Raw genomic sequence first — 12431 nt, forward strand, 5'->3', positions numbered from 1 at the left:
GGGAAAAAACTTCTTATCCCCTATCAAAAGGATAGGGGATAAGATGTCTGATCGCGGGGGGTCCCAGCGGAGGCCGTTACGCCCCCTCCCATAGAAATGAATGAAGGGGGCGTGGCGTGACATCACGTCCCCATCTTGGAAGCCCGGCGGTTTCCGAAACTGCAGACGCAGCTGCGCATAGAATGCGGGCTGCTGCAAGGAGATCGTGGGGGGTCCCAGCGGTGGACCCCCTGCGATCAGACATCTTATCCCCTATCCTTTCGATAGGGGAGAAGATGTTTTTGCCCGGAATACCCCTTTAAAGGTAGGAAGACAATGTAATAGAGCAGCAGGAAACACTAGCAGAATGCTTGGATGTATGGGGAGAGGTATAAGCAGTAGAAAGAGAGAAGTGCTCATGCCGCTGTACAGAACACTGGTGAGACCTCACTTGGAGTATTGTGTGTAGTACTAGAGGCCGTATCTCCAAAAGGATATAGATACTCTAGAGAGAGTTCAGAGAAGAGCTACTAAACTAGTACATGGATTACAGGATAAAACTTACCAGGAAAGGTTAAAGGACCTTAACATGTATAGCTTGGAAGAAAGAAGAGACAGAGGGGATATGATAGAGACTTTTACATACATAAAGGGAATCAACACGATAAAGGAGGAGAGCATATTTAAAAGAAGAAAAACTACCACAAAGGACATAGTTTTAAATTAGAGGGGCAAAGGTTTCTGCAGTAATACCAGGAAGCATTACTTTACTGAGAGAGTAGTGGATGCATGGAATAGCCTTCCTGCAGAAGTGGTCGCTGCAAATACAGTGAAGGAGTTTAAGCATGCATGGGATAAGCATAAGGCTATCCTTCATATAAGATAGGGCCAGGGACTATTGATAGGATTCAGATTATTGGGCAGACTAGATGGGCCAAATGGTTCTTATCTGCTGACACTTTCTATGCTTCTATCAATGCTATGCTATAAAATAACATTGTACAACAGTGTTAGTAATTGAATGATTGCTTGTAATAGTGCCCTTCAGTGACCTCAAAAATGTGAATAAAATTATTTAAAAAAATAAGTCCTGCCCTTAACAAATTTGAAATCTCTGCCTTTTTTCATTTTCCAAAAAAAAATATGTAAGAAAAAAAAAAAAAACATACATTTTTGGTATCACAGCAAATATCATAACTACAGTATTAATATAACGTTAATAAAATCGCATGGCAAATGGCGTAAACATTAAAAAAAATAAAGCGCCAGAATTAGTGATTTTTGGTCAATTCATAAATACATTTTTTTTTTAATTAAAAGTAATCAAAAAGTCCCATCTAAATAAAAGTGATACTGATAAAGTATAGATGACATCACAACAAATGATTCCTCACTACCACGTATACAGAAAACATAAGTTACAGGAGTCAGAATAAGGCAATTTTAGGTCTTTTTAAAGAAGACCACCCCCTCTGAAGACCACTTCTTAATTCAATTTTGGATGGTCTACGGCGCACAGAGGTTTCCCTGTATATCACTTACATGGTCCACCAACAGGAGGAGCCAGAACCTAATTCGGGGCGTAATCTCATAGCCCGCAGTCTTCCTCTTCATCCATTCGTAAGGCACAAACCTACATCACGTGACTGTGACCATGAGAAAGGATCTGTCAGCGAGTGACAGCAGGTCTAGTGGGTGGAGCAATTGAAAGTGATTGACACAAACTCCATCAAATCAGAGGCGGCCTCACTGTTGTGGGAGAACCTATACATTGCTATGATTGGCGCAGCGGAGAAGAGGGGCAGGGAAGGTAAACCGTGTTGCCATGACAGCGAGTACCCGAGCCGCCTCTTTCCCGGCTGGCCGCCATCTTGTTGTTGATTGGAACAGGTCAGTAGCGGGTGAGAAGAGCCGGCTCTGGGAGGAGACACCCGCGGGCTGCCGCCCCCCAAGTCCCGACCGGGAGCAGTGCCCGGGAGGTGGTGACAGGTGAGGAGATGTGCTGGATGAGTAGGATTCGGCAGTGGTGAGGAAAGATGGAGGCAGCTCCAGTCACAGCGGTCCCGGCTATAGTCATGGCTGCCAAGGGGTCTTACCAAGGGCGAGCGGCCTGAGGAGGGGCTGATAAAATCGGCTGGGCTGAGTATGGGAGGAGGTGACCGCAATGGGGAGGGGCTTGTGAAATGGGAGGAGTCTGTACATTGGGAGGAGCTAATGAAAGGATGTCAGGGAGGGGCTTAGTAAGTAAATGAGTAACGATGATTTGGGGAAGCTTTATTTGTAGGGGAGGTGCTCTGTGTGGGGCAACATAAGAAAAGTGGGTGATGATGGGGTGTATGATAATCATGGTGGGAGTCATGTGCCGCCATACAGTCACACAGACAGCGGAATAGGCCTTGGGCTGGACATATGGCACAGGTTCCTGAATACATTCCCATTCTCCATTAGCGATGGATGAGTTATCTGGAGTCAGAGGCGCAGAACATGTGACCTAGTGACACATTGTTAACGTATGAGGACACGGCTATTTTTTGTTCAGTTCGTTTTCAGGACAGTTCTGTCTTTCCGTTCAGTTTTTAATGTCGACCTTTATTTCACCATAAAACGTAACACAAAAGAAAAAGTTGTCAAAAGGCAATTTATACACTAACACACATATATATATGCCCTGGATGGTGCCTGCATAGCTCAGTGTGGAGAGGTGCACCTCACTATGGTCAGTTCGGTGCCCAGCAAATTCCGTGCACGAGCATTGAGGGGGCGGGGTGTGATGAGGGGGTAGTGCTGTGACATCACGATACTCCGTCCCCTGAAAAATGAGGGTTCTGCAGGAGAGATTGCGAGGTCCCCAGCAGGGGGATCCCTGCGATCTTACCTCTTATCCCCTATTCCTTTTGATAGGGGATGAGATGTTTAGCACTGGAGTACCCCTTTAAGGGAAGTCACTTACTCCAAGTGCTCCCTCCCACGTGACTGCGCTGCACAGTAGAGCAAAGCAACAACACCAGAGAGTGTGCAGACTATACTATACCAGGCCAGGAGAGTGTGCAGACTATACCAGGCCAGGAGAGTGTGCAGACTACACTATACCAGGCCAGGAGAGTGTGCAGACTATACTATACCAGGCCAGGAGAGTGTGCAGACTATACTATACCAGGCCAGGAGAGTGTGCAGACTATACTATACCAGGCCAGGAGAGTGTGCAGACTATACTATACCAGGCCAGGAAAGTGTGCAGACTATACTATACCAGGCCAGGAGAGTGTGCAGACTATACTATACCAGGCCAGGAGAGTGTGCAGACTATACTATACCAGGCCAGGAGAGTGTGCAGACTATACTATACCAGGCCAGGAGAGTGTGCAGACTATACTATACCAGGCCAGGAGAGTGTGCAGACTATACTATACCAGGCCAGGAGAGTGTGCAGACTATACTATACCAGGCCAGGAGAGTGTGCAGACTATACTATACCAGGCCAGGAGAGTGTGCAGACTATACTATACCAGGCCAGGAGAGTGTGCAGACTATACTATACCAGGCCAGGAGAGTGTGCAGACTACACTATACCAGGCCAGGAGAATGTGCAGACTACACTATACCAGGCCAGGAGAGTGTGCAGACTACACTATACCAGGCCAGGAGAATGTGCAGACTATACTATACCAGGCCAGGAGAGTGTGCAGACTACACTATACCAGGCCAGGAGAGTGTGCAGACTATACTATACCAGGCCAGGAGAGTGTGCAGACTATACTATACCAGGCCAGGAGAGTGTGCAGACTACACTATACCAGGCCAGGAGAATGTGCAGACTATACTATACCAGGCCAGGAGAGTGTGCAGCCTATACTATACCAGGCCAGGAGAGTGTGCAGCCTATACTATACCAGGCCAGGAGAGTGTGCAGACTATACTATACCAGGCCAGGAGAATGTGCAGACTATACTATACCAGGCCAGGAGAGTGTGCAGCCTATACTATACCAGGCCAGGAGAGTGTGCAGCCTATACTATACCAGGCCAGGAGAGTGTGCAGACTATACTATACCAGGCCAGGAGAGTGTGCAGCCTATACTATACCAGGCCAGGAGAGTGTGCAGACTATACTATACCAGGCCAGGAGAGTGTGCAGACTATACCAAGCCAGGAGAGTGTGCAGACTATACCAGGCCAGGAGAGTGTGCAGACTATACTATACCAGGCCAGGAGAGTGTGCAGACTATACTATACCAGGCCAGGAGAGTGTGCAGCCTATACTATACCAGGCCAGGAGAGTGTGCAGACTATACTATACCAGGCCAGGAGAGTGTGCAGACTATACTATACCAGGCCAGGAGAGTGTGCAGACTATACTATACCAGGCCAGGAGAGTGTGCAGACTATACTATACCAGGCCAGGAGAGTGTGCAGACTATACTATACCAGGCCAGGAGAGTGTGCAGACTATACTATACCAGGCCAGGAGAGTGTGCAGACTATACTATACCAGGCCAGGAGAGTGTGCAGCCTATACTATACCAGGCCAGGAGAGTGTGCAGACTATACTATACCAGGCCAGGAGAGTGTGCAGACTATACTATACCAGGCCAGGAGAGTGTGCAGACTACACTATACCAGGCCAGGAGAGTGTGCAGACTATACCAGGCCAGGAGAGTGTGCAGACTATACTATACCAGGCCAGGAGAGTGTGCAGCCTATACTATACCAGGCCAGGAGAGTGTGCAGCCTATACTATACCAGGCCAGGAGAGTGTGCAGACTATACTATACCAGGCCAGGAGAGTGTGCAGACTATACTATACCAGGCCAGGAGAGTGTGCAGCCTATACTATACCAGGCCAGGAGAGTGTGCAGACTATACTATACCAGGCCAGGAGAGTGTGCAGACTATACTATACCAGGCCAGGAGAGTGTACAGACTATACTATACCAGGCCAGGAGAGTGTGCAGACTATACTATACCAGGCCAGGAGAGTGTGCAGCCTATACTATACCAGGCCAGGAGAGTGTGCAGACTATACTATACCAGGCCAGGAGAGTGTGCAGACTATACTATACCAGGCCAGGAGAGTGTGCAGACTATACTATACCAGGAGAGTGTGCAGACTATACTATACCAGGCCAGGAGAGTGTGCAGCCTATACTATACCAGGCCAGGAGAGTGTGCAGACTATACTATACCAGGCCAGGAGAGTGTGCAGACTATACTATACCAGGCCAGGAGAGTGTGCAGACTATACTATACCAGGCCAGGAGAGTGTGCAGACTATACTATACCAGGCCAGGAGAGTGTGCAGACTATACTATACCAGGCCAGGAGAGTGTGCAGACTATACTATACCAGGCCAGGAGAGTGTGCAGACTATACTATACCAGGCCAGGAGAGTGTGCAGACTATACTATACCAGGCCAGGAGAGTGTGCAGCCTATACTATACCAGGCCAGGAGAGTGTGCAGCCTATACTATACCAGGCCAGGAGAGTGTGCAGCCAATACTATACCAGGCCAGGAGAGTGTGCAGACTATACCAAGCCAGGAGAGTGTGCAGCCTATATGATACCAGGCCAGGAGAGTGTGCAGACTATACTATACCAGGCCAGGAGAGTGTGCAGACTATACTATACCAGGCCAGGAGAGTGTGCAGACTATACTATACCAGGCCAGGAGAGTGTGCAGCCTATACTATACCAGGCCAGGAGAGTGTGCAGACTATACTATACCAGGCCAGGAGAGTGTGCAGCCTATACTATACCAGGCCAGGAGAGTGTGCAGCCAATACTATACCAGGCAAGGAGAGTGTGCAGACTATACCAAGCCAGGAGAGTGTGCAGACTATATGATACCAGGCCAGGAGAGTGTGCAGACTATACCAAGCCAGGAGAGTGTGCAGCCTATATGATACCAGGCCAGGAGAGTGTGCAGACTATACTATACCAGGCCAGGAGAATGTGCAGACTATACTATACCAGGCCAGGAGAGTGTGCAGACTATACTATACCAGGCCAGGAGAGTGTGCAGACTATACTATACCAGGCCAGGAGAGTGTGCAGACTATACTATACCAGGCCAGGAGAGTGTGCAGACTATACTATACCAGGCCAGGAGAGTGTGCAGACTATACCAAGCCAGGAGAGTGTGCAGCCTATATGATACCAGGCCAGGAGAGTGTGCAGACTATACTATACCAGGCCAGGAGAATGTGCAGACTATACTATACCAGGCCAGGAGAGTGTGCAGACTATACTATACCAGGCCAGGAGAGTGTGCAGACTATACCAGGCCAGGAGAGTGTGCAGACTATACCAGGCCAGGAGAGTGTGCAGACTATACTATACCAGGCCAGGAGAGTGTGCAGACTATAGTATACCAGGCCAGGAGAGTGTGCAGACTATACTGTACCAGGCCAGGAGAGTGTGCAGCCTATACTATACCAGGCCAGGAGAGTTTGCAGCCTATACTATACCAGGCCAGGAGAGTGTGCAGACTATACCAGGCCAGGAGAGTGTGCAGACTATACCAGGCCAGGAGAGTGTGCAGACTATACCAGGCCAGGAGAGTGTGCAGACTATACCAGGCCAGGAGAGTGTGCAGACTATACCAGGCCAGCAGAGTGTGCAGCCTATACGATACCAGGCCAGGAGAGTGTGCAGACTATACGATACCAGGCCAGGAGAATGTGCAGACTATACTATACCAGGCCAGGAGAGTGTGCAGACTATACTATACCAGGCCAGGAGAGTGTGCAGACTATACTATACTATACCAGGCCAGGAGAGTGTGCAGACTATACTATACCAGGCCAGGAGAGTGTGCAGACTATACTATACCAGGCCAGGAGAGTGTGCAGACTATACTATACCAGGCCAGGAGAGTGTGCAGACTATACTATACCAGGCCAGGAGAGTGTGCAGCCTATACTATACCAGGCCAGGAGAGTGTGCAGCCTATACTATACCAGGCCAGGAGAGTGTGCAGCCTATACTATACCAGGCCAGGAGAGTGTGCAGCCTATACTATACCAGGCCAGGAGAGTGTGCAGACTATACTATACCAGGCCAGGAGAGTGTGCAGCCTATACTATAGCAGGCCAGGAGAGTGTGCAGCCAATACTATACCAGGCCAGGAGAGTGTGCAGCCTATACTATACCAGGCCAGGAGAGTGTGCAGACTATACCAGGCCAGGAGAGTGTGCAGACTATACCAGGCCAGGAGAGTGTGCAGACTACACCAGGCCAGGAGAGTGTGCAGACTATACCAGGCCAGGAGAGTGTGCAGACTATACCAGGCCAGGAGAGTGTGCAGACTATACTATACCAGGCCAGGAGAGTGTGCAGACTATACTATACCAGGCCAGGAGAGTGTGCAGACTATACTATACCAGGCCAGGAGAGTGTGTAGACTATACTATACCAGGCCAGGAGAGTGTGCAGACTATACTATACCAGGCCAGGAGAGTGTGCAGACTATACTATACCAGGCCAGGAGAGTGTGCAGACTATACTATACCAGGCCAGGAGAGTGTGCAGCCAATACTATACCAGGCCAGGAGAGTGTGCAGCCAATACTATACCAGGCCAGGAGAGTGTGCAGACTATACTATACCAGGCCAGGAGAGTGTGCAGACTATACTATACCAGGCCAGGAGAGTGTGCAGACTATACCAGGCCAGGAGAGTGTGCAGACTATACTATACCAGGCCAGGAGAGTGTGCAGACTATACTATACCAGGCCAGGAGAGTGTGCAGCCTATACTATACCAGGCCAGGAGAGTGTGCAGACTATACTATACCAGGCCAGGAGAGTGTGCAGACTATACTATACCAGGCCAGGAGAGTGTACAGACTATACTATACCAGGCCAGGAGAGTGTGCAGACTATACTATACCAGGCCAGGAGAGTGTGCAGCCTATACTATACCAGGCCAGGAGAGTGTGCAGACTATACTATACCAGGCCAGGAGAGTGTGCAGACTATACTATACCAGGCCAGGAGAGTGTGCAGACTATACTATACCAGGAGAGTGTGCAGACTATACCAGGCCAGGAGAGTGTGCAGACTATACTATACCAGGCCAGGAGAGTGTGCAGACTATACTATACCAGGCCAGGAGAGTGTGCAGACTATACTATACCAGGCCAGGAGAGTGTGCAGACTATACTATACCAGGCCAGGAGAGTGTGCAGACTATACTATACCAGGCCAGGAGAGTGTGCAGACTATACTATACCAGGCCAGGAGAGTGTGCAGACTATACTATACCAGGCCAGGAGAGTGTGCAGACTATACTATACCAGGCCAGGAGAGTGTGCAGACTATACCAAGCCAGGAGAGTGTGCAGCCTATATGATACCAGGCCAGGAGAGTGTGCAGACTATACTATACCAGGCCAGGAGAGTGTGCAGACTATACTATACCAGGCCAGGAGAGTGTGCAGACTATACTATACCAGGCCAGGAGAGTGTGCAGACTATACTATACCAGGCCAGGAGAGTGTGCAGCCTATACTATACCAGGCCAGGAGAGTGTGCAGACTATACTATACCAGGCCAGGAGAGTGTGCAGCCTATACTATACCAGGCCAGGAGAGTGTGCAGCCAATACTATACCAGGCAAGGAGAGTGTGCAGACTATACCAAGCCAGGAGAGTGTGCAGACTATATGATACCAGGCCAGGAGAGTGTGCAGACTATACCAAGCCAGGAGAGTGTGCAGCCTATATGATACCAGGCCAGGAGAGTGTGCAGACTATACTATACCAGGCCAGGAGAATGTGCAGACTATACTATACCAGGCCAGGAGAGTGTGCAGACTATACTATACCAGGCCAGGAGAGTGTGCAGACTATACTATACCAGGCCAGGAGAGTGTGCAGACTATACCAAGCCAGGAGAGTGTGCAGCCTATATGATACCAGGCCAGGAGAGTGTGCAGACTATACTATACCAGGCCAGGAGAATGTGCAGACTATACTATACCAGGCCAGGAGAGTGTGCAGACTATACTATACCAGGCCAGGAGAGTGTGCAGACTATACCAGGCCAGGAGAGTGTGCAGACTATACCAGGCCAGGAGAGTGTGCAGACTATACTATACCAGGCCAGGAGAGTGTGCAGACTATAGTATACCAGGCCAGGAGAGTGTGCAGCCAATACTATACCAGGCCAGGAGAGTGTGCAGCCTATACTATACCAGGCCAGGAGAGTGTGCAGCCTATACTATACCAGGCCAGGAGAGTTTGCAGCCTATACTATACCAGGCCAGGAGAGTGTGCAGACTATACCAGGCCAGGAGAGTGTGCAGACTATACCAGGCCAGGAGAGTGTGCAGACTATACCAGGCCAGGAGAGTGTGCAGACTATACCAGGCCAGGAGAGTGTGCAGACTATACCAGGCCAGCAGAGTGTGCAGCCTATACGATACCAGGCCAGGAGAGTGTGCAGACTATACGATACCAGGCCAGGAGAATGTGCAGACTATACTATACCAGGCCAGGAGAGTGTGCAGACTATACTATACCAGGCCAGGAGAGTGTGCAGACTATACTATACTATACCAGGCCAGGAGAGTGTGCAGACTATACTATACCAGGCCAGGAGAGTGTGCAGACTATACTATACCAGGCCAGGAGAGTGTGCAGACTATACTATACCAGGCCAGGAGAGTGTGCAGCCTATACTATACCAGGCCAGGAGAGTGTGCAGCCTATACTATACCAGGCCAGGAGAGTGTGCAGCCTATACTATACCAGGCCAGGAGAGTGTGCAGCCTATACTATACCAGGCCAGGAGAGTGTGCAGCCTATACTATACCAGGCCAGGAGAGTGTGCAGCCTATACTATACCAGGCCAGGAGAGTGTGCAGTCTATACCAGGCCAGGAGAGTGTGCAGACTATACCAGGCCAGGAGAGTGTGCAGACTATACTATACCAGGCCAGGAGAGTGTGCAGACTATACTATACCAGGCCAGGAGAGTGTGCAGACTATACTATACCAGGCCAGGAGAGTGTGCAGACTATACGACACCAGGCCAGGAGAGTGTGCAGACTATACTATACCGGGCCAGGAGAATGTGCAGACTATACTATACCGGGCCAGGAGAATGTGCAGACTAGACTATACCAGGCCAGGAGAGTGTGCAGACTACACTATACCAGGCCAGGAGAGTGTGCAGCCTATACTATACCAGGCCAGGAGAGTGTGCAGACTATACTATACTATACCAGGCCAGGAGAGTGTGCAGACTATACTATACCAGGCCAGGAGAGTGTGCAGACTATACCAGGCCAGGAGAGTGTGCATACTATACTATACCAGGCCAGGAGAGTGTGCAGCCTATACTATATCAGGCCAGGAGAGTGTGCAGACTATACTATACCAGGCCAGGAGAGTGTGCAGACTATACTATACCAGGCCAGGAGAGTGTGCAGCCTATACTATACCAGGCCAGGAGAGTGTGCAGCCTATACTATACCAGGCCAGGAGAGTGTGCAGCCAATACTATACCAGGCCAGGAGAGTGTGCAGACTATACCAAGCCAGGAGAGTGTGCAGCCTATATGATACCAGGCCAGGAGAGTGTGCAGCCAATACTATACCAGGCCAGGAGAGTGTGCAGACTATACTATACCAGGCCAGGAGAGTGTGCAGACTATACTATACCAGGCCAGGAGAGTGTGCAGCCTATACTATACCAGGCCAGGAGAGTGTGCAGCCTATACTATACCAGGCCAGGAGAGTGTGCAGCCTATACTATACCAGGCCAGGAGAGTGTGCAGCCTATACTATACCAGGCCAGGAGAGTGTGCAGACTATACTATACCAGGCCAGGAGAGTGTGCAGCCTATACTATAGCAGGCCAGGAGAGTGTGCAGCCAATACTATACCAGGCCAGGAGAGTGTGCAGCCTATACTATACCAGGCCAGGAGAGTGTGCAGACTATACCAGGCCAGGAGAGTGTGCAGACTATACCAGGCCAGGAGAGTGTGCAGACTACACCAGGCCAGGAGAGTGTGCAGACTATACCAGGCCAGGAGAGTGTGCAGACTATACCAGGCCAGGAGAGTGTGCAGACTATACTATACCAGGCCAGGAGAGTGTGCAGACTATACTATACCAGGCCAGGAGAGTGTGCAGACTATACTATACCAGGCCAGGAGAGTGTGTAGACTATACTATACCAGGCCAGGAGAGTGTGCAGACTATACTATACCAGGCCAGGAGAGTGTGCAGACTATACTATACCAGGCCAGGAGAGTGTGCAGACTATACTATACCAGGCCAGGAGAGTGTGCAGCCAATACTATACCAGGCCAGGAGAGTGTGCAGCCAATACTATACCAGGCCAGGAGAGTGTGCAGACTATACTATACCAGGCCAGGAGAGTGTGCAGACTATACTATACCAGGCCAGGAGAGTGTGCAGACTATACCAGGCCAGGAGAGTGTGCAGACTATACTATACCAGGCCAGGAGAGTGTGCAGACTATACTATACCAGGCCAGGAGAGTGTGCAGCCTATACTATACCAGGCCAGGAGAGTGTGCAGACTATACTATACCAGGCCAGGAGAGTGTGCAGACTATACTATACCAGGCCAGGAGAGTGTACAGACTATACTATACCAGGCCAGGAGAGTGTGCAGACTATACTATACCAGGCCAGGAGAGTGTGCAGCCTATACTATACCAGGCCAGGAGAGTGTGCAGACTATACTATACCAGGCCAGGAGAGTGTGCAGACTATACTATACCAGGCCAGGAGAGTGTGCAGACTATACTATACCAGGAGAGTGTGCAGACTATACCAGGCCAGGAGAGTGTGCAGACTATACTATACCAGGCCAGGAGAGTGTGCAGACTATACTATACCAGGCCAGGAGAGTGTGCAGACTATACTATACCAGGCCAGGAGAGTGTGCAGACTATACTATACCAGGCCAGGAGAGTGTGCAGACTATACTATACCAGGCCAGGAGAGTGTGCAGACTATACTATACCAGGCCAGGAGAGTGTGCAGACTATACTATACCAGGCCAGGAGAGTGTGCAGACTATACTATACCAGGCCAGGAGAGTGTGCAGACTATACCAAGCCAGGAGAGTGTGCAGCCTATATGATACCAGGCCAGGAGAGTGTGCAGACTATACTATACCAGGCCAGGAGAGTGTGCAGACTATACTATACCAGGCCAGGAGAGTGTGCAGACTATACTATACCAGGCCAGGAGAGTGTGCAGACTATACTATACCAGGCCAGGAGAGTGTGCAGCCTATACTATACCAGGCCAGGAGAGTGTGCAGACTATACTATACCAGGCCAGGAGAGTGTGCAGCCTATACTATACCAGGCCAGGAGAGTGTGCAGCCAATACTATACCAGGCAAGGAGAGTGTGCAGACTATACCAAGCCAGGAGAGTGTGCAGACTATATGATACCAGGCCAGGAGAGTGTGCA

At 49.9% G+C, this 12431-nt stretch overlaps 1 protein-coding gene across 1 annotated transcript in view; it reads left to right on the forward strand.

Annotated features, from left to right (window-relative positions):
• Window positions 1–1288: 1288 nt before the first annotated feature.
• Window positions 1289–12431, forward strand: part of LOC130276200 (inositol hexakisphosphate kinase 1-like) — a 47237-nt gene continuing 36094 nt past the window's right edge. The window contains exon 1 of the mRNA XM_056525226.1: window positions 1289–1968. The gene's annotated coding sequence lies outside the window, so the exon portion shown is untranslated. The remainder of the gene's footprint in view (window positions 1969–12431) is intronic.

This window comes from Hyla sarda, chromosome 6, assembly GCF_029499605.1.
Source record: "Hyla sarda isolate aHylSar1 chromosome 6, aHylSar1.hap1, whole genome shotgun sequence".
NCBI lineage: Eukaryota > Metazoa > Chordata > Amphibia > Anura > Hylidae > Hyla > Hyla sarda.